We start from the raw sequence: 23,582 nt of genomic DNA on the forward strand, positions 1-23,582 counted from the left end.
TCGCTGTAAGGCAGCAACTCTACCGCTGCGCCACCGTGCCACCCCAATACCTTCGATTTGTACCAGCATCTACAGTTATTTTCATATAGAACCACAACTAGAACCCTTCTTCAAACGGCAAGAGTCAAGCATCTTGAATCTAACAACCTGAAAGGTAGTCAGTCCAATCTAATGAAGGGTCCCGACACGAAACATCATCAGTCCATTCATTCCCTCTTGAGTTCCTCCGGCACTTTGTGTTTTGCTCCAGACTCTCGCATCTGCAGTTCCTTGTGACCCCAGACCAGACAGATCAGCCAGCATATTTTATTGTTTCTCTTAACACGCGTGAAGCTGTCAAAAGGTACACTGGGAATTACTGAATCCAAGACAACATTTATCAAAGTGGCTCTCAGAACATTTTGCACAGAAACCAACTGACCACACCATCATGAGCAATAAACAATGGCAATCAGTCTTCACCAACTTTACACACACAACTCTGTTATGCTGTGGTATAGTACGTGATGGTATGGTATGGTATGGTGCATAATGGTATGGTATGGTATAGTACTTGATGGTATGGTATGGTATGGTATAGTGCATAATGGTATGGTATGGTATAGTACTTGATGGTATGGTATGGTATGGTATAGTGCATAATGGTATGGTATGGTATAGTACTTGATGGTAAGGTGTAGTACTTGATGGTATGGCATGGTATGGTACTTGATGGTATGGTACCTGGCATGGTATGGTATAGTACTTTATGGTATGGTATAGTACTCTATTGTATAGTATTGCTATGGTATGGTATAGTACTTTATGATATGGTATAGTACTTAATGGTATGGTATAGTACTCTATGGCATGGTACTTGCTATGGTATGGTATAGTACTTTATGAAATGGTATTGTATTTTATGGTATGGTATAGTACTTTATGGTATGATACTTGCTATGGTATGGTATAGTAATTTATGGTATGGTACTTTATGGTATGGTATAGTAATTTATTAATATGGTACTTGCTATGTATGGTGTGGTATAGTACTTTATTGTTTAGTACTTTATGCATGGTACATTATTTGTCACCTGTACCAAAATTATTTTTTGTGTGCAATTCATGCGTACCACTCTACATAAGCTCTGAGAATCACCTTAGATAAGCATCTCAGACACAGTGCACCCCGTGTTTAGCAGCACTACACTGAGACAGTGTACAACGTTGCCAACTCTTGCAAAGCAGTACCTAGAGCAAGGAAAACACTGCAGATTCACCAAACCACAAATACAAAACCCTTGGAGGCAGAGGCAGGGTTAGTGTTTCAGCTCAATATCTATCATCAGAACAAGGAACGACTACAGATGTAGGAGATGCATCAAAAAGGCAGCCAGCATCATCAGAGACCCACACCCCCCTGGCCACACTCTCACTGACCCACACCCCTCTGGCCACACTCTCACTGACCCACACCCCCCTGGCCACACTCTCACTGACCCACACCACCCTGGCCACACTCTCACTGACCCACACCCCCCTGGCCACACTCTCACTGACCCACACCACCCTGGCCACACTCTCACTGACCCACACCCCCCTGGCCACACTCTCACTGACCCACACCCCCCTGGCCACACTCTCACTGACCCACACCACCCTGGCCACACTCTCACTGACCCACACCACCCTGGCCACACTCTCACTGACCCACACCACCCTGGCCACACTCTCACTGACCCACACCACCCTGGCCACACTCTCACTGACCCACACCACCCTGGCCACACTCTCACTGACCCACACCCCCCTGGCCACACTCTCACTGACCCACACCACCCTGGCCACACTCTCACTGACCCACACCACCCTGGCCACACTCTCACTGACCCACACCACCCTGGCCACACTCTCACTGATGTGTTAATCTCATAAACTTGATCCAAAATAGAACTGATGGTGTTTCGTTTGTTGGGTTGGGGATATGCTACTTTGGGTCAAGAAAGGCTTAATTGAAGAATTCGACAGATTCTTGATCAGTGCAGGTGTCAGGGGTTATGGGGAGAAGGCAGGAGAATGGGGTTAGGAGGGAGAGATAGATCAGCCGTGATTGAATGGCGGGGTAGACCTGATGGGCCGAATGTGCATTAATCCATACAAATCCACACCTGTGTTTGTGTATAATCTAGCAGAACCAGGTGGAGAGGGACAATGTCCAAACGCGGGCAGGTGGGACTAGTGTGGGTGGGACATCTTGGTCAGCATGGGCAGATCGGGCCGAAGGGCCTGTTGCTGTGCTGTACTGTTCTATGTTCTGTGGACAGGAAGGGTTAGAAGGATATGGAGGCAATTGGGACCATGCTTTATCAAGGCTTGTACCCAGGCTGCCCCCTGCAACACTCTCAGCCACAGACCCTGACTGTGGACTAATCCCACCTAGAACATGCAACACACTCGCCCAGCCCAGTCATGGATGTCCAGACCAAGACAGAGCGTCACATCGACGACAGAAACCAGCCGCCAACACAAGCACAATGGCTCTCCCCCAGAGACAATGAAAGGTACTTCACACCAAGACAACGTTTAATAAAACCATTTAATCACAGTTTGAACAGGTACATTCTCCATCACTTTTTGAACATGTTTTAGCACAGGCAGGAGTCTTAGACATACCAAGCCCATGGTGACAATTGAGAAGCAAGAACAACCATCCTCTCACCTTCAGTCTTTGACTTGCCCGCCATCCCGGCTCACCCGGCACATTGCTGGTGAAACCTGCAAAAACAAGTGGGAATGCATCTGTCAGTCCAGAACAGTTCAGTCTGAAGAAGGGTCTCAACCCGAAACATCACCCATTCCTTCTCCAGAGATGCTGCCTGACCCGCTGAGTTACTCCTGCATTTTGTGTCTATCTACAGTTTAATGTACCATCTTCATAAGTTCATAAGTGATAGGAACAGAATTAGGCCATTCGGCCCATCAAGTCTACTCCGCAATTCAATCTTGGCTGATCTATGTCTGCCTCCTAACCCCATTCTCCTGCCTTCTCCCCATAACCTCTCACATCTGTACTAATCAAGAATCTATCTATCTCTGCCTTAATGATATCCACTGACTTGGCCTCCTCAGCCGTCTGTGGCAAAGAATCCCACAGATTCACCACCCTCTGAATAAAGAAATTCCTCCTCATCTCCTTCCTAAAGGAACGTCCTTTTAGACAATACATAATAGACAATAGGTGCAGGAGGAGGCCATTTGGCCCTTCGAGCCAGCACCGCCATTCACTGCGATCATGGCTGATCATCCACAATCAGTACCCCGTTCCTGGAATGTTGGCCTTCATAACAAGAGGAGTTGAGTATAGGAGCAAAGAGGTCCTTCTACAGTTGTACCGGGCCCTGGTGAGACCGCACCTGGAGTACTGTGTGCAGTTTTGGTCTCCAAATTTGAGGAAGGATATTCTTGCTATGGAGGGCGTGCAGCGTAGGTTCACTAGGTTAATTCCCGGAATGGCGGGACTGTTGTATGTTGAAAGGCTGGAGCGATTGGGCTTGTATACACTGGAATTTAGAAGGATGACGGGGGATTTTATTGAAACATATAAGATAATTAGGGGATTGGACACATTAGAGGCAGGAAACATGTTCCCAATGTTGGGGGAGTCCAGAACAAGGGGCCACAGTTTAAGAATAAGGGGTAGGCCATTTAGAACGGAGATGAGGAAGAACTTTTTCAGTCAGAGAGTTGTGAAGGTGTGGAATTCTCTGCCTCAGAAGGCAGTGGAGGCCAGTTCGTTGGATGCTTTCAAGAGAGAGCTGGATAGAGCTCTTAAGGATAGCGGAGTGAGGGGGTATGGGGAGAAGGCAGGAACGGGGTACTGATTGAGAGTGATCAGCCATGATCGCATTGAATGGCGATGCTGGCTCGAAGGGCTGAATGGCCTACTCCTGCACCTATTGTCTATTGTCTATTCTCCCCATATCCCTTGACTCCACTATCTTTAAGAGCTCTATCTAATTATTCTGAGGCTGTGCCCTCTGATCCTAGACTCTCCCACTAGTGGAAACAGCCTCTCTCTCCATGCCCTCTCTATCCAGGCCTTTCACTATTTGCCCAGCCTAGGCCAAGCCCAGCCTAGGCCAAGCCCAGCCTTGGCCAAGCCCAGCCTAGGCCAAGCCCAGCCTTGGCCAAGCCCAGCCTAGGCCAAGCCCAGCCTAGGCCAAGCCCAGCCTAGGCCAAGCCCAGCCTTGGCCAAGCCCAGCCTTGGCCAAGCCCAGCCTAGGCCAAGCCCAGCCTAGGCCAAACCCAGCCTAGGCCAAGCCCAGCCACTTTGTGTTGTCACGTTAAAGTGGCAGAAGTAATTATCCACCCACTTACAACAGCAGAGAAGTAGACTGACAGGGCTGAGGCAGGGCTGAGCTGAAAGCTTCCTTTCAAAGTGCTCTTGTCAAGTTCAGCTGAGTTTATTGTCAAGTTGTTAATATTAGACATTATGATTAGTTTTTACCAAGTATCAATTACAGAAAAGCTTTTGTGTGAGAAATGTAAACGCATCGGCAAGGAATTTAAAAGAAAAAGGTTTGAATATTCGGTGGGGGTGGGTAGAAAGTTTTTCACTGTGCCTCAGTACACACACGAACAAACTAAACTAGTCATCGAGTTGTACAACACGGAAACAGGCCCTTCGGCCCACCTTGCCCATACTGACCACTTGGCATACTGGGCTAGTCCCATTTGGCCCAAATCCCTCTAAACTCTCCTATCCCAGTGTCTGTCCAAATGTCTTTTAAATGTCATAATTGTGCCCCTTTCTACAGCTTCCTCTGGCAGCTCATTACAGATACGGGCGACCCTCTGAGTGAAAACGTTTCCCCTGAGATCCCTCTTAAGTCTCCCCCCTCTCACCTTAAGCCTCTAGTTTTAGAATCCTCTACCCTGGTAAACAGACTGTGAACATTCACTTTATCAGTGCCCCTCGTAGTGTTGCCAACTGTCCCGTATTAGCCGGGACATCCAGTATTTTGGGCTAAATTGGTTGTCTCGTACGGGACCGCCCTTGTCCCGTATTAGGCCCGGGGGGACACTGAAGGCACGGACACTGTAGGCCCGGACACTGTAGGCCCAGACACTGTAGGCTCGGACACTGTAGGCCCAGACGCTGTAGGCCCAGACGCTGTAGGCCCGGACACTGTAGGCCCGGACGCTGTAGGCCCGGACGCTGTAGGCCCGGACGCTGTAGGCCCGGACACTGTAGGCCCAGACACTGTAGGCCCAGACACTGTAGGCCCGGACACTGTAGGCCCGGACACTGTAGGCCCAGACACTGTAGGCCCGGACACTGTAGGCCCGGACACTGTAGGCCCGGACACTGTAGGCCCGGACACTGTCGGCCCGGACACTGTCGGCCCGGACACTGTCGGCCCAGATACTGTAGGCCCGGACGCTGTAGGCCCGGATGCTGTAGACCCGGACGCTGTAGGCCCGGACGCTGTAGGCCTGGACAAAGTACGCCCGGACAGTTTAGGTCCCCACACTCTAGGTTTTGCGACATTTTAGCTCCGGACGGTGTAGGCCCGGAGGCCCGGGCGCCGCCTCACGGAGGTTGCGTAGTAACCCGCCTCCTGGCCCGGGCGGTTGCTATTGGTGGAGCGGGAGCACGTGGGCGCTGGCTGGGTGAGGTCACGTGGGGCGTGGGGTGTGGGGCGGTGACATCACCTTGTCCTGTATTTGGGAGTGAGATAGTTGGCAATCCTAGCCCCTCATGATCTTGTACACCTCTACTAAACAGCAGAGGTGAGGCAAAGCCCTCAGTGTTTCATGGGTGACAGACCAGGCTTCTGTGTGTCCATTTTATGGAGAACACAGGAAGGTGTGGCGCTGCCAAAGTCACTTTTGTAGTTGAATCCTAAACTCCATCTGGAGAGATCTCGGCAGCCATTCGCAGTGAGTTTGTAGTGGCGACATTGTTCTGTGTTGTACAAGAAACATAGACAATAGGTACAGGAGGAGGCCATTCGGCCCTTCGAGCCAGCACCGCCATTCATTGTGATCATGGCTGATCATCCAAATCATTAACCCATGCCTGCCTTCTCCCCATATCCCTTGATTCCACTAGCCCCTAGAGCTCTATCTAACTCTCTTTTAAATTCATCCAGTGAATTGGCCTCCACTGCCCTCTGTGGCAGAGAATTCCACAAATTCACAACTCTCTGGGTGAAAAAGTTCCTTCTCACCTCAGTTTTAAATGGCCTCCCCTTTATTCTTAGACTGTGGCCCCTGGTTCTGGACTCCCCCAACATCGGGAACAATTTTTCTCACCTCAGTTTTAAATACGTTAATGAGTGACGTGAGATGGGGAAGGGGGGAGGAGGGAGGGGAGGGGGGGAAGGGGGGGGTGGAGGAGGAGGGGCGGGAGGGGAAGGAGGGGGGGAGGGGGGGGGAGGGGGGAGGGAGGGGAGAGGAGAGGGTGCTGCACCAATGCAGGAGAGGTTTGGGCCCAACAGGTCCACTTGGTCTAGTGGTTTTCTGACAGCTGGTCATATGACTAAAACAAGTTGTGAAACGTGAATCATCATCTACATTTCCCCACCTGCTCCCTCCCTGTTTATAACAAGTAGGAACACTCACAGAGTCGTTTGATGTTCTGACCATAAGATTACATTAGACGTTATGGATTTTTTTTACCAAGTGTCATCAGTTAGTTACAGAAAGGCTTTTGTGTGGAAAATGTTCATGCACTTGTACGGCATGAATCAAGACTCAAAGTGGCAGAGTTTTTACAAAATGTAGTTTCAGTTAAATATATCCGTGAAACAGCCCAAATGCTTCACAGACATGTCAGACCCAGCAATGGAGTGCAGGGAACATGATAATATTGCCCCAGGGGGGCAGGAGATGGGGTTGAGAGGAAAAGACAGACCAGCCATGATTGAATGGCGGAATAGACTTGATGGGCCGAATGGCCTAATTCTTCAATGGTGGAGAGTGTGGTGTGAGTTACTCCAGCACTCTGTGAAACGTCACCTATCCATGTTCTCCACAGATGCTGCCTGACCCGCTGAGTTACTCCAGCACTCTGTGAAACGTCACCTATCCATGTTCTCCACAGATGCTGCCTGACCCGCTGAGTTACTCCAGCACTCTGTGAAACGTCACCTATCCATGTTCTCCACAGATGCTGCCTGACCCGCTGAGTTACTCCAGCACTCTGTGAAACGTCACCTATCCATGTTCTCCACAGATGCTGCCTGACCCGCTGAGTTACTCCAGCACTCTGTGAAACGTCATCTATCCATGTACTCCACAGATGCTGCCTGACCCGCTGAGTTACTCCAGCACTCTGTGTACCTGTGCTGTGTCATTCAGCCCGGCTGTGATGATGAGATGGTCTCGCTGTTGCTGGAGCTGCCAGACTCAGGTTCTGTTTGTTGTGACATTTGTCGGGCTGACAGCTGATGTACTGAAACATACATCAATACTGTGGAGCAACCACATCAAGGCCGCTGCAGCCCAGCAGTTCAGCACTGGCACTTTCTGTACTTTCTGACACGTCTCCCCTTTCATGTGCAGTCTCTTTTTGTCATAGTCCCGCCTCCCAACCACCGCCTTGTGTTTCACTAAACATCGCAGCGCCACACAAGCACAACACAAAGATGATATTTTGTTAACTCTTCACTTGAATACAATTTTATTTCACAGAAAGTTTTTAATGAGGCATTGCAATCAAGTACAAGATCATGAGAGGAATAGATCGGGTAGATGCACAGAGTCTCTTGCCCAGAGTAGGGGAATCGAGGACCAGAGGACACAGGCTCAAGGTGAAGTGGAAAGAGTTAATAGGAATCTGAGGGGTAACATTTTCATACAGAGGGTGGTGGGTGTATGGAACAAGCTGCCGGAGGAGGTAGTTGAGGCTGGGACTATCGCAAAGTTTAAGAAGCAGTTGGACAGGTACATGGATAGGACAGGTTTGGAGGGATATGGACCAAACACAGGCAGGTGGGACTAGTGGAGATGGGACATGTTGGGCGGTGTGGGCAAGTTGGGCTGAAGGGCCTGTTTCCACACTATATCACTCTATGACTCTAAGTAAATGCTTCCAATGGGTTCTGGAGCGTGAATATGATTTAAAAATTTTTTTTATAGAGATACAGCGTGGAAACAGGCCCTTCGGCCCACCGGGTCCGCGCCGCCCAGCGATCCCCGCACACTAACACTATCCCACACCCACTAAGGAAATTTTTTACATTTTACCCAGTCAATTAACCTACAAACCTGCACGTCGGAGTGTGGGAAGAAACCGAAGATCTCGGAGAAAACCCACGCAGGTCACGGGGAGAACGTACAAACTCCGTACAGACAGCACCCGTGGTGGGGATGGAACCCGGGTCTCCGGCGCTGCATTCGCTGTAAGGCGGCAACTCTACCGCTGCGCCACCGTGACGCAGATGAAATGAGGTGGTTTACAACAGGTTATCTCAATGTATTTCTTGTAGTGAACTGCAGTTCAATCAAACAGAACTACTCTCCATTGAAACACTGAGTTAGTCTGCTTGCAGCTGACAGGCTACTTTGTGATTTACTTTGAGCTAAATTTCCAGTACAAGATTTTACAATCAAACAAACATTTCCAAAAAGACTTCTGAGTCGGGGAGTTTTGTTTTGTCTGCTTCGTCACCTTCTCCTCTGCCAACAATGAATCATTCTACATTTCCTTAGCATCGTTTGCTTTGATCTCTCATCTTCACACTTTACCCTTCCATATCTCTAGACTCCCTGTCCCCTGACTCCCTGTCTGAAGAAAGGTCTTGACCTGAAACGTCACCTATCCATGTTCTCCACAGATGCTGCCTGACCCGCTGAGTTACTCCAGCACTCTGTAAAACGTCACCTATCCATGTTCTCCACAGATGCTGCCTGACCCGCTGAGTTACTCCAGCACTCTGTGAAACGTCACCTATCCATGTTCTCCACAGATGCTGCCTGACCCGCTGAGTTACTCCAGCACTCTGTAAAACGTCACCTATCCATGTTCTCCACAGATGCTGCCTGACCCGCTGAGTTACTCCAGTATTTTGTGTCTGTCTTCAGTGCAAACCAGCGTCTAAAGTTCCTTCCTAAATATTTCCAATAGAATTAGAAGCTTGAATTACATCAAAAAAAGGTTGACATCAGGGTGGCACAGCGGTAGAGTTGCTGCCTTACAGCGAATGCAGCGCCGGAGACCCAGGTTCCATCCCAACTACGGGTGCTGTCTGTACGGAGTTTGCACGTTCTCCCCGTGACCCGTGTGGGTTTTTCCGGGGGCTCCGGTTTCCTCCCACACTTCAAAGACGTGCAGGTTTGTAGGTTAATTGGCTTCTGTAAATTGTCCTTGGTGTGAATAGGATAGTGCTCGTGTGCGGGGATAGTGCTCGTGGTCGGCACAGACCCGATGAGCCGAAGGGCCTGTTTCTTTGCTGTACCTCTAGACTGAACAACACAGGATAATGATGCACGGGCAAAATGTGTGAAATGTGTGACAGGCTCGAAGGGCCGAATGGCCTCCTCCTGCACCTATTGTCTATTGTCTATAAAGTGAGACAACTTGTACTGGATCATTGCACTTTACTTTGGACTTTAGACCTTAGAGAGATAGCGTGGAAACAGGCCCACCTGCCCACCACGCCCGCAGTCACGGGGAGAACGTACAAACTCCGTGCACACAGCACCCGTAGTCAGGATCAAACCCGGGTCTCCGGTGCTGTCAGGCAACAAGTCATAAGGTCATAAGTGATAAGAGGAGAATTAGGCCATTCGGCCCATCAAGTCTACTCCGCCATTCAATCATGGCTGATCTATCTCTCCCTCTTAACCCCATTCTCCTGCCTTCTCCCCATAACCCCTGACACCCGCACTGATCAAGAATCTATCTCTCTCTGTCTTAAAAATATCCACTGACTTGTGGCCTCCACAGCCTTCTGTGGCAAAGAATCCCACAGATTCACTAAACAAATTCCTCCTCATCTCCTTCCGAAAGGAACGTCCTTTAATTCTGAGGCTGTGCTCTCTGGTCTTAGACTCTCCCACTGGTGGAAACATCCTCTCCACATCCACTCTATCCAGGCCGCTCACTATTCTGTATGTTTCAATGAGGTCCCCCCTCATTTTTCTAAACTCCAGCGAGTACAGGCCCAGTGCTGACAAACGCTCATCATGGGTTAACCCACTCATTCCTGGGATCATTATTGCAAACCTCCTCTGGACCCTCTCCAGAGCCAGCACATCCTTCCTCAGATATGGGGCCTAAAGTAGCCCACAATACTCCAAATGTGGCCTGACCAGCGCCTTATAGACCCTCAGCATTACACCCACCCCTGTGACCAGCGCCTTATACAGCCCCAGCATTACACCCACCCCTGTGACCAGCGCCTTATAGACCCCCAGCATTACACCCACCCCTGTGACCAGCGCCTTATACAGCCCCAGCATTACACCCACCCCTGTGACCAGCGCCTTATACAGCCTCAGCATTACACCCACCCCTGTGACTAGCGTCTTATACAGCCCCAGCATTACACCCACCCCTGTGACCAGCGCCTTATACAGCCTCAGCATTACACCCCTGTTTTTGTGTACAAGCCCTCTTGTAATAAATGTTAACATTGCATTTGACTTCTTTACTACCGATTCGATTTGCAGATTAACCTTTTGGGAATCCTGCACCAGCACTCCCAAGTCCCTTTGCACCTCCGATTCCTGGATTCTCTCCCCATTTAGAAAATAGCCCATGCCTTTATTCCACTTCCAAAATGCACGACTCCACACTTTGCTACACGATATTCCATCTACCGCTGTGCCACCGTGCCACACACTTGATTGTATTTATGCCTGGTTTGGGAACAACTCCATCCAAGACCACAAGAAATTGCAGAGGATTGTGGACACAGCCCAGACCATCACACAAACCAACCTCCCTTCCATTGACTCCATCTACACCTCACGCTGCCTCGGCAAGGCCAGCAGCATAATCAAGGACCAGTCTCACCCCGGCCACTCCCTCTTCTCCCCTCTCCCATCAGGCAAGAGGTACAGAAGTGTGAAAACGCACACCTCCAGATTCAGGGACAGTTTCTTCCCAGCTGTTATCAGCCAACTGAACCTTGGGCCCACTGAGTCCACACCGACCAGTGATCCCCGCACATTAACACTATCCCACACACACTAGGGACCACTGATGAAAATTGGATTTTATCTTGCATTAATGTCATGATCACATTGAATGGCGGTGCTGGCTCGAAGGGCCGAATAGCCTCCTCCTGCACCTATTGTCTATTACATGTTATTCCCCTTATCCTGCATCTGTACACTGTGGACGGCTAGATTGTAATCATGTAAAATCTGTCACTGTCATAAAGAGAGGAGTTGAGTTTTGGAGCAAAGAAGTCCTTCTGCAGTTGTACAGGGCCCTGGTGAGACCGCACCTGGAGTACTGTGTGCAGTTTTGGTCTCCTAATTTGAGGAAGGACATCCTTGTTATTGAGGCAGTGCAGCGTAGGTTCACCAGGTTAATTCCCGGGATGGCGGAACTGTCATATGATGAAAGACTGGAGTGACTGTGCTTGTATACTCTGGAATTTAGAAGGATGAGTGGCGATCTTATAGAAACATATAAAATTATTAGAGGCAGGAAACATGTTCCCAATGTTGGGGGAGTCCAGAACCGTGGGCCACAGTTTAAGAATAAGGGGTAGGCCATTTAGAACTGAGATGAGGATAAAAATGTTCACACAGAGAGTTGTGAATTTGTGGAATTCTCTGCCACAGAAGGCAGTGGAGGCCAATTCATTGGATGCATTTAAAAGAGAGTAAGATAGAGCCATTCGGCCCTTCTAGCCAGCACCGCCATTCAATATGATCATGGCAGATCATCCAAAATCAGTACCCCGTTCCTGCTTTCTCCCCATATCCCTTGATTCCATTAGCCCTCAGAGCTAAATCTAACTCTCTCTTGAAAACATCCAGTGAATCAGCCTCCACTGCCTTCTGTGGCAGAGAATTCCACAGATTCACAACTCTCTGGGTGAAAAATATTTTCCTCGTCTCAGTCCTAAATGGCCTCCCCTTTATTCTTAGACTGTTGCCCCTGGTTCTGGACTCGCCCGACATCGGGAACATTTTTCCTGCATCTAGCTTGTCCAATCCTTTAAGAATTTTATATGTTTCTGTAAGATCCCCTCTCATCTTTCTAAACTCCAGTGAATACAAGCCCAGTCGACCCATTCTTTCATCATATGTCAGTCCCGTCATCCCAGGAATTAAGTTTTCAAGATTACAAGATTTCAAGATCTGCCATGGGGGTGGAGGCAGGTACGATAGTGGTGTTTAAGAGGCTTTTGGATAGATACGTGGATATGCAGGGAATGGAGATGTGGATCACGGGCAGGCAGATATGTGATTGGTTCAGCTGGTCGTCATGCTGGGCACGGACATTGTGGGCCGAAGGGCCTGTTACTGTGCTCTTCTGATCTGTATTCTATGTTAAATTTAAACTTGATCCAGCAGGTTATTCAACAGTACTTTTGTTTCGTTCTATGAGTCATCAGGTCAGCCAATTGCTATCCAACAGGACTTGATAATGATCTGCAGGAAGGCAGGCAAGTTTCGGTCATGAGGCTGAGTGCAGTTTCTCAGCAATGTGTCTCAGGTACAAAGTTGAGTATCATCTTCAGCTTCACGAAGTCTTCACCCGACACTTACAAATGAAATAGAATTGGGTAAAGTATAGCAAAGATACCATGAAGCTGGAAAGCACGGAGAGAAGATTTACGAGGATGTGGCCAGGACTCGAGGGCCTGGGCTATAGGGAGAGAGAGGTTGGGCAGGCTAGGACTTTACTCCTTGGAGCGCAGGAGGATGAGTGGTGATCTTATAGAGGTGTATAAGATCATGAGAGGAATAGATCGGGAAAATGCAGTCTTTTACACAGAGTAGGGGAATCGTGAACCAGAGGACATCGGTTTAGGGAAGGGTCGCCAACTGTCCCGTATTAGCCGGGACATCCCGTATTTTGGGCTAAATTGGTTTGTCCCGTACGGGACCGCCCTAGTCCCGTATTAGGCCCGGGGGGCGCTGTAGGCCCAGACACTGTAGGCCCCGACACTGTAGGCCCCGACGCTGAAGGCCCCGACGCTGTAGGCCCAGACACTGTAGGCCCCGACACTGTAGGCCCCGACGCTGTAGGCCCCGACGCTGTAGGCCCAGACACTGTAGGCCCCGACACTATAGGCCCCGACCCTGTAGGCCCCGACACTGTAGGCCCGGACACTGTAGGCCCCGACACTGTAGGCCCCGACCCTGTAGGCCCGGACACTATAGGCCCCGACACTGTAGGCCCCGACACTGTAGGCCCCGACGCTGTAGGCCAGGACACTGTAGGCCCCGACCCTGTAGGCCCGGACACTGTAGGCCCCGACCCTGTAGGCCCGGACACTATAGGCCCCGACACTGTAGGCCACGACACTGTAGGCCCCGACCCTGTAGGCCCGGACACTGTAGGCCCCGACACTGTAGGCCCCGACACTGTAGGCCCCGACGCTGTAGGCCAGGACACTGTAGGCCCCAACAGTTTAGGTCCTGACACTCTAGGTTTCTGACATTTTAGCTCCAGAATGTGTAGGCCTGGAGGCCCGGGCACCGCCTAACGGAGGTTGCGTAGCAACCTGCCTCCCGGCCAAGGCGACCGCCATTGGTAGAGTGGGAGCACGTGGCCACTGGCTGGGTGAGGTCACGTGGGGCGCGGGGCGGTGACATCACCTTGTCCCGTATTTGGGAGTGAGATAGTTGGCAACCCTAGTTTAGGGTGAGAGGGGAAAGGAACCTGAGGGGTGCTGTAATCACTCAGAGGGTGGTGGGTGGGTGTATGGAACGAGCTGCCAGAGGAGGTAGTTGAGGCTGGGACTATCACAACATTTTAAAGACACTTAGATAGATGTGTGGATACGAAATGTGTCGCGGGATAAGGGGCAAACGCCGGCCAATGGGGCATCTTGGTCGGTGGGGATGAGTTGGGCGCAAGCAGTAGAGAAGGCCATCGCCCGACCACAGATGCTCCACATCCTCTATTCGGCCAAAGTCCAGGAAAAGCTTCCTCAGCGAAGCTGAACCAAACGCTGAAGCTGACGGTACTAGAGTTGCATTATGGGAAGAGAGGCTAGCCAATCTCCCATCAACAACGTCCATGTCCATAACATAGAAACATAGAAAATAGGTGCAGGAGTAGGCCATTCGGCCCTTCGAGCCTGTACGCACCGCCATTCAAAATGATCATGGCTGATCATCCAGCTCAGTAACCTGTACCTGCCTTCTCTCCATACAAGTCAAGTCAAGTCAAATTTATTTGTCACATACACATACACGATGTGCAGTGAAATGAAAGTGGCAACGCCTGCGGATTGTGCACAAAAACAGAATTACAGTTACAGCATATAATAAGTTAATAAGTTACTAAAAATAAATAGTGTAGACAAAAATTTAGTCTCTGGAGTTATAAAAGTTGACAGTCCTGATGGCCTGTGGGAAGAAACTCTGTCTCATCCTCTCCGTTTTCACAGCGTGACAGCGGAGGCGTTTGCCTGATCGTAGCATCTGGAACAGTCCGTTACTGGGGTGGCAGGGGTCCCTCATGATCTTGCTTGCTCTGGATCTGCACCTCCTGATGTATAGGTCCTGCAGGGGGACGAGTGTAGTTCCCATGGTGCGTTCTGCCGAACGCACTACTCTCTGCAGGGCCATCCTGTCCTGGGCAGTGCTGTTCCCAAACCAGACTGTAATGTTGCCGGACAGGATGCTCTCTACAGCCCCAGAGTAGAAGCAATGAAGGATCCTCAGAGACACTCTGAGTTTCCTCAGTTGTCTGAGGTGGTAAAGGCGCTGCTTTGCCTTACCCACCAGTGTGGCAATGTGCGTTGCCCATGTCAGATCCTCTGTGATGCGGACTCCCAAGTATTTAAAACTGCTCACCCTATCCACAGTAGACCCATTTATCTCCAGTGGCGTGTACGTCCTTGGATGTTTAGCCCTTGTAAAGTCCACAATCAGCTCCTTAGTTTTAGTGACATTCAAGAGGAGGCTGTTGTCCTGACACCAGAGTGCCATATCAGCCACCTCCTTCCGGTAGGGTAGGGTAGGCCTTCTCATCGTTGTTGGAGATCCGGCCCACCACCACAGTGTCATCAGCAAACTTGATGATGGAGTTTGAGCTGAACCTGGCCCCACAGTCATGTGTGTACAGGGAGTACAGTAGGGGGCTAAGGACGCAGCCCTGGGGGGATCCTATGTTCAGGGTGAGGGAGCTAGATGTGTGTTCAGGACCCAGGCACACAGAGGGGTGCTAAGCCCCAGTTCCAGCAGCTTCTCAACCAGTCTGCTGGGGACTATTGTGTTGAATGCTGAACTAAAGTAAATGAACAGCATCCTCACATAGCCCCCCTGGCTGTCCAGATGAGAGAGAGCGGTGTGTAGAACCTGGGAGACCGCATCATCCGTGGACCTGTTCGGACGGTATGCGAACTGTAGTGGGTCCATGTTGCGAGGAAGGAGGGCACAGATGTGCTTCTTGACTAGCCTCTCAAAGCATTTCATGACAACCGAGGTGAGGGTCACCGGTCGGTAGTCATTTAAACACGCTGGAGAGGCATTCTTTGGCACCGGTACAATGATGGATCTTTTGAAGCATGCAGGGACCACGGACTTTGCCAAGGAGAGGTTGAATATTGTGGTGAGCACTGGAGCAAGCTGAGTAGCACAAGACTTTAGTACTCGCCCAGATATACCATCTGGGCCTCCAGCTTTCCTCGTGTTCACACGCGTCAGAGCCCACCTCACCTCATGCTCGGACACCGAGAATGTGTGCACATCCCCCGGCGGTGGATCCCCCTCCAGCCTCGCTAGCCAGCGCCCCTTCGGTGCTGTTTTTAGACGGCGAGCTGGTGGTGTTACCCGTCTCAAACCGTGCGTAAAAATAGTTCAGGTCATCAGCTAAGGATGACCCCCTGATCCCTTTAGCAAAAAGGGCCCCATCTAACTCCCTCTTAAATATAGCCAATGAACTGGCCTCAACTACCTTCTGTGGCAGAGAATTCCACAGACTCACCACTCTCTGTGTGAAGAAATGTTTTCTCATCTCGGTCCTAAAAGACTTCCCCCTTATCCTTAAGCTGTGACCCCTGGTTCTGGACTCCCCCAACATCGGGAACAATCTTCCCGCATCTAGCCTCTCCAACCCCTTAAGAATTTTATATGTTTCTATAAGATCCCCCCTCAGTCTTCTAAATTCCAGCGAGTACAAGCCCAGTCTATCCAGTCTTTCCTCATATGAAAGTCCCGCCATCCCAGGGATCAATCTGGTGAACCTTCTCTGTACTCCCTCTAAGGCAAGAATGTCTTTCCACAGGTTAGGAGACCAAAACTGCACACAATACTCCAGGTGCGGTCTCACCAATGCCCTGTACAATTGCAATATAACCTCCCTGCTCCTAAACTCAAATCCTCTTGCTATGAATGCCAACATACCATTCGCTTTCTTCACTGCCTGCTGCACCTGCATGCTTGCTTTCAATGACTGGTGCACCATGACACCCAGGTCACGTTGCATCTCCCCTTCTCCCAATCGGTCACCATTCAGGTAATACTCTGCTTTCCTGTTCTTGCCGCCAAAGTGGATAACCTCACATTTATCCACATTATATTGCATCTGCCAAGCATTTGCCCACTCGCCTAATCTATCCAAGTCACTCTGCAGCCTCCTAGCATCCTCCTCGCAGCTAACACTGCCACCCAGCTTCGTGTCATCTAACACTGCCACCCAGCTTCGTGTCATAAGTGCCAAAGAAGAGCTTCTTCCTCCTGGACCTGAATCAAGCTGGGCTGAATGGAGATGCCTCAACAGCCTGAGAGCTGGTGCTGGTTGTTGTAAAGCGTCTCTCAAGAAGTGGGGTTATGCAGACACTGAAGACATTATCTGCATATGTGGCCGTGAACCACAAACTATGGAACACCTATTGACATAGACAATAGACAATAGGTGCAGGAGGAGGCCATTCAGCCCTTCGAGCCTGTACGCACCGCCATTCAATGTGATCATGGCTGATCATTCTCAATCAGTACCCCGTTCCTGCCTTCTCCCTATACCCCCTGACTCCGCTATCCTTAAGAGCTCTATCTAGCTCTCTCTTGAATGCATTCAGAGAATTGGCCTCCACTGCCTTCTGAGGCAGAGAATTCCACAGATTCACAACTCTCTGACTGAATTTTTTTTTCCTCATATTAGTTCTCAATGGCCTACCCCTTATTCTTAAACTGTGGCCCCTGGTTCTGGACTCCCCCAACATTGGGAACATGTTTCCTGCCTCTAACGTGTCCAAGCCCTTAATAATCTTATACGTTTCGATAAGATCTCCTCTCATCCTTCTAAATTCCTGTGCTTAAGATGAGCTCCTCGCACAGAACAATGATATTGCTGAGAGTTGTGTTCAGCTCAAACACAATATCTCACATGTGTGGACACGATGAGAAGAAGGAGCTGGGCCAAGGAGCCTTTGCGTGTCGTGTAATTCGATGATTCAGAGCTGATAACTTGTCGAAACCCACTCACACTTGATGAAGTCAATTGGAAACTGGAATATTTTGGTTCCCCGCCTGCCTGCGGTTTTTTGCAAAACTCTCACAAAGGAAATATTCAAAGCAGGACAATAATGGAGAACAATACCTTGGACTAACTCCACACCACGGGGAATATCAACACAGCAGAGCTGCACTTGGTAAAATGTGCAGAGCTGACTCCAACAGCTGCCAGCCGAGAAAATGCACCAGCACCTGGAAATGGATAGACAGTGGACACTGCCCGGCCCATCACACGTACTGACCCCCCACCATCACAGCCATCTACAGAGAGTGCTGGACACTGCCCGGCCCATCACAGGTGCTGACCTCCCCACCATCGAAGGCATCTACAAGCGCTGCCTCAAAAAGGCAGCCAGCATCATCACTGACCCACACCACCCTGGCCACACACTCACTGACCCACACCACCCTGGCCACACTCTCACTGACCCACACCACCCTGGCCACACTCTCACTGACCCACACCACCCTGGCCACACTCTCACTGACCCACACCACCCTGGGACACAAGGCAATAAAGCACTCTTAGCCCGTGGAAACAAACTATTACTCATCCACTTCCCTGGTTGCAAAACCACTCCTAACGGACAAGGAGAGGCTGAGCCTCACATAGCACGGGGGAACATCCAGCTCTGTCTCTTGGTCTCTTCATGTCTGTCAAAGGACGTGTCACACGAACGTACAGCGTGGAAACAGGCCCTTCAGCCCAACCTGCCCGCACCGACCAACATGCCCCATCTACACTAGTCCCACCTGCCCACACCGACCAACATGCCCCATCTACACTAGTCCCACCTGCCCACACCGACCAACATGCCCCATCTACACTAGTCCCACCTGCCCACACCGCCCAACATGCCCCATCTACACTAGTCCCACCTGCCCACACCGACCAACATGCCCCATCCACACTAGTCCCACCCGCCCACACCGACCAATATGCCCCATCTACAGTAGTCCCACCTGCCCACACCGACCAACATGCCCCATCAACACTAGTCCCACCTGCCCACACCGACCAACATGCCCCATCTACACTAGTCCCACACCGACCAACATGCCCCATCTACACTAGTCCCACCTGCCCACACCGACCAACATGCCCCATCTACACTAGTCCAACCTGCCCACACCGACCAACATGCCCCATCTACACTAGTCCCACACCGACCAACATGCCCCATCTACACTAGTCCCACCTGCCCACACCGACCAACATGCACCATCTACACTAGTCCCACACGCCCCATCTACACTAGTCCCACCTGCCCACACCGACCAACATGCCCCATCTACACTAGTCCCACCTGCCCACACCGACCAACATGCCCCATCTACACTAGTCCCACACCGACCAACATGCCCCATCTACACTAGTCCCACCTGCCCACACCGCCCAACATGCCCCATCTACACTAGTCCCACCTGCCCACACCGACCAACATGCCCCATCCACACTAGTCCCACCCGCCCACACCGACCAATATGCCCCATCTACAGTAGTCCCACCTGCCCACACCGACCAACATGCCCCATCAACACTAGTCCCACCTGCCCACACCGACCAACATGCCCCATCTACACTAGTCCCACCTGCCCACACCGACCAACATGCCCCATCTACACTAGTCCCACACCGACCAACATGCCCCATCTACACTAGTCCCACCTGCCCACACCGACCAACATGCCCCATCTACACTAGTCCCACCTGCCCACACCGACCAACATGCCCCATCTACACTAGTCCCACACCGACCAACATGCCCCATCTACACTAGTCCCACCTGCCCACACCGACCAACATGCACCATCTACACTAGTCCCACACCGACCAACATGCCCCATCTACACTAGTCCCACCTGCCCACACCGACCAACATGCCCCATCTACACTAGTCCCACCTGCCCACACCGACCAACGTGCCCCATCTACACTAGTCCCACCTGCCCGCTCCAACCAACATGCCCCATCTACACTAGTCCCACCTGCCCACACCGACCAACATGCCCCATCTACACTAGTCCCACCTGCCCACACCGACTAACATGCCCCATCTACACTACTCCCACCTGCCCACACCGACCAACATGCCCCATCCACACTAGTCCCACCCGCCCACACGACCAACATGCCCCATCCACACTAGTCCCACCCGCCCACACGACCAACATGCCCCATCTGCAGTAGTCCCACCTGCCCACACCGACCAACATGCCCCATCTACACTAGTCCCACCTACCTACACCGACCAACATGCCCCATCTACACTAGTCCCACCTGCCCACACCGACCAACATGCCCCATCTACACTAGTCCCACCTGCCCACACCGACCAACATGCCCCATCTACACTAGTCCCACACCGACCAACATGCCCCATCTACACTAGTCCCACCTGCCCACACCGCCCAACATGCCCCATCTACACTAGTCCCACCTGCCCACACCGACCAACATGCCCCATCCACACTAGTCCCACCCGCCCACACCGACCAATATGCCCCATCTACAGTAGTCCCACCTGCCCACACCGACCAACATGCCCCATCAACACTAGTCCCACCTGCCCACACCGACCAACATGCCCCATCTACACTAGTCCCACCTGCCCACACCGACCAACATGCCCCATCTACACTAGTCCCACACCGACCAACATGCCCCATCTACACTAGTCCCACCTGCCCACACCGACCAACATGCCCCATCTACACTAGTCCCACCTGCCCACACCGACCAACATGCCCCATCTACACTAGTCCCACACCGACCAACATGCCCCATCTACACTAGTCCCACCTGCCCACACCGACCAACATGCACCATCTACACTAGTCCCACACCGACCAACATGCCCCATCTACACTAGTCCCACCTGCCCACACCGACCAACATGCCCCATCTACACTAGTCCCACCTGCCCACACCGACCAACGTGCCCCATCTACACTAGTCCCACCTGCCCGCTCCAACCAACATGCCCCATCTACACTAGTCCCACCTGCCCACACTGACCAACATGCCCCATCTACACTAGTCCCACCTGCCCACACCGACTAACATGCCCCATCTACACTACTCCCACCTGCCCACACCGACCAACATGCCCCATCCACACTAGTCCCACCCGCCCACACGACCAACATGCCCCATCCACACTAGTCCCACCCGCCCACACGACGAACATGCCCCATCTGCAGTAGTCCCACCTGCCCACACCGACCAACATGCCCCATCTACACTAGTCCCACCTACCTACACCGACCAACATGCCCCATCTACACTAGTCCCACCTGCCCACACCGACCAACATGCCCCATCTACACTAGTCCCACCTGCACACACCGACCAACATGCCCCATCTACACTAGTCCCACCTGCCCACACCGACCAACATGCCCCATCTACAGTAGTCCCATCTGCCCACACCGACCAACATGCCCCATATACACTAGTCCCACCTGCCCACACCGACCAACATGCCCCATATACACTAGTCCCACCTACCCACACCGACCAACATGCCCCATCAACACTAGATAGACTCGTCCTACCTGCAATATTCACCCACCTGTCCAAAGGTTTTTTAAACATTGTTATAGTCCCAGCCTCAACTACATCCTCTGGCAGCTCGTTCCATACACCCACCACCCTCTAAATGAAAAAATTGCCCCTCAGGTTCCTATTAAATCTTTTCCCTCTCACCTTAATCTATATCTTCTGATTCCTGATTCTCCTCTGCTTGGAAAAAATCATTCACCCGATCAACACCCTTTGTGATTCCACAAACCTCCACAAGATCACCCCTCATCCTCCTGCGCTCCAAGTGATAAAGCCCCAGCCTGCCCAACCTTTCCCAATAACGCAGGCCCTCGTAAATCTTCTCTGCAATCTTTCCAGCCTGAAGGCACCTTCCCTACATCACGGTGACCGAAACTGAACATAACACTCCAAACGTGGCCTTGCCAACATCTAATGCTGCTGCAACATCACACCCCAACTTCTAAACTCATAAGGCCATAGAAACATAGACAATAGGTGCAGGAGGAGGCCATTTGGCCCTTCGAGCCAGCACCGCCATTCATTGTGATCATGGCTGATCATCCACAATCAGTAACCCGTGCCTGCCTTCTCCCCATATCCCTTGATTCCACTAGCCTCTAGAGCTCTATCTAACTCTTTCTTAAATCCATCCTGTGAATTGACCTCCACTGCCCTCTGTGGCAGAAAATTCCACAAATTCACAACTCTCTGGGTGAAAAAGTTCTTTCTCACCTCAGTTTTAAAGGTCATAAGTGATGGGAGTAGACTTAGGCCATTCGGCCCATCAAGTCTACTTTGCCATTCAATTATGGCTGATCTATCTCTCCCTCCTAACCCCACTCTTTTGTTTCTATGTTTCTGTGTGGGCAGGTTGGGCCGAAGGGCCTGTGTGGGCAGGTTGGGCCGAAGGGCCTGTGTGGGCAGGTTGGGCCGAAGGGCCTGTGTGGGCAGGTTGGGCCGAAGGGCCTGTGTGGGCAGCTTGGGCCGAAGGGCCTGTGTGGACAGGTTGGGCCGAAGGGCCTGTGTGGGCAGGTTGGGCCGAAGGGCCTGTTTGCACGCTGTGACTGTGACTCACTGACTGCATGTCCCAGTTTTACTGATCATTAATTTAATGTATAACGATTATTGTACAGTATCTGTGTCGTATTGTGTTTATGGGACTGTAAACCTGCCTCAAGTATGAACTTGCTTGTCCCGTTATCAGTACATATTGATAAAGAAATACATGACTTGACTAAGGTGGAAAGAATGCCAAGCTGATTTATGAGGATGTTGTCAGGACTCGCGGGTCTGCCGCTATTTACCGCAGTCAGCAGGAGCCCAGTGATTCCCCCATGTGGATATATAGAGACACAGAAACATAGAAAAATAGACAATAGGTGCAGGAGGAGGCCATTCGGCCCTTCGAGCCAGCACCGCCATTCATTGTGATCATGGCTGATCGTCCACAATCAATAACCCGTGCCTGCCTTCTCCCCATATCCCTTGGTTCCACTAGCCCCTAGAGCTCTAGAGTTCTTCAGTCTGAAGAAGGGTCTCGACCCAAAACGTCACCCATTCCTTCTCTCCCGAGATGCTGCCTGACCTGCTGAGTTACTCCAGCATTTTGTGAATAAAAACCTTCGATTTGTACCAGCATCTGCAGTTATCTTCTTATAGAGCTCAATCTAACTCTCTTTTAAATTCATCCAGTGAATTGGCCTCCACTGCCCTCTGTGGCAGAGAATTCCACAAATTCACAACTCTCTGGGTGAAAAAGTTTCTTCTCACCTCAGTTTTAAATGGCCTCCCCTTTATTCTTAGACTGTGGCCCCTGGTTCTGGACTCCCTCAACATTGGGAACATTTTTCCTGCATCTAGCTTGTCCAGTCCTTTTTTAATTTTATACGTCTTGGGGGTATTGGGGGTAGGGTACTGACATGGATAGAAAATTGGTTGACAGACAGAAAGCAAAGAGTGGGGATAAATGGGTCCCTTTCGGAATGGCAGGCAGTGACCAGTGGGGTACCGCAAGGTTCGGTGCTGGGACCCCAGCTATTTACGATATACATTAATGACTTAGACGAAGGGATTAAAAGTACCATTAGCAAATTTGCAGATGATACTAAGCTGGGGGGTAGTGTGAATTGTGAGGAAGATGCAATAAGGCTGCAGGGTGACTTGGACAGGTTGTGTGAGTGGGCGGATACATGGCAGATGCAGTTTAATGTAGATAAGTGTGAGGTTATTCACTTTGGAAGTAAGAATAGAAAGGCAGATTATTATCTGAATGGTGTCAAGTTAGGAGGAGGGGGAGTTCAACGAGATCTGGGTGTCCTAGTGCATCAGTCAATGAAAGGAAGCATGCAGGTACAGCAGGCAGTGAAGAAAGCCAATGGAATGTTGGCCTTCATAA

At 51.0% G+C, this 23,582-nt stretch overlaps 1 long non-coding RNA gene across 1 annotated transcript in view; it reads right to left on the minus strand.

Moving 5' to 3' along the window:
• Nucleotides 1-2,595: 2,595 nt before the first annotated feature.
• LOC144594090 (uncharacterized) overlaps nucleotides 2,596-23,582 on the minus strand; it is a 158,165-nt gene continuing 137,178 nt past the window's right edge. Inside the window, exon 3 of the long non-coding RNA XR_013547324.1 lies at nucleotides 2,596-2,754. This is a non-coding gene — a long non-coding RNA (uncharacterized LOC144594090). The remainder of the gene's footprint in view (nucleotides 2,755-23,582) is intronic.

The sequence above is a fragment of the Rhinoraja longicauda genome, chromosome 5 (genome assembly GCF_053455715.1).
Source record: "Rhinoraja longicauda isolate Sanriku21f chromosome 5, sRhiLon1.1, whole genome shotgun sequence".
NCBI lineage: Eukaryota > Metazoa > Chordata > Chondrichthyes > Rajiformes > Arhynchobatidae > Rhinoraja > Rhinoraja longicauda.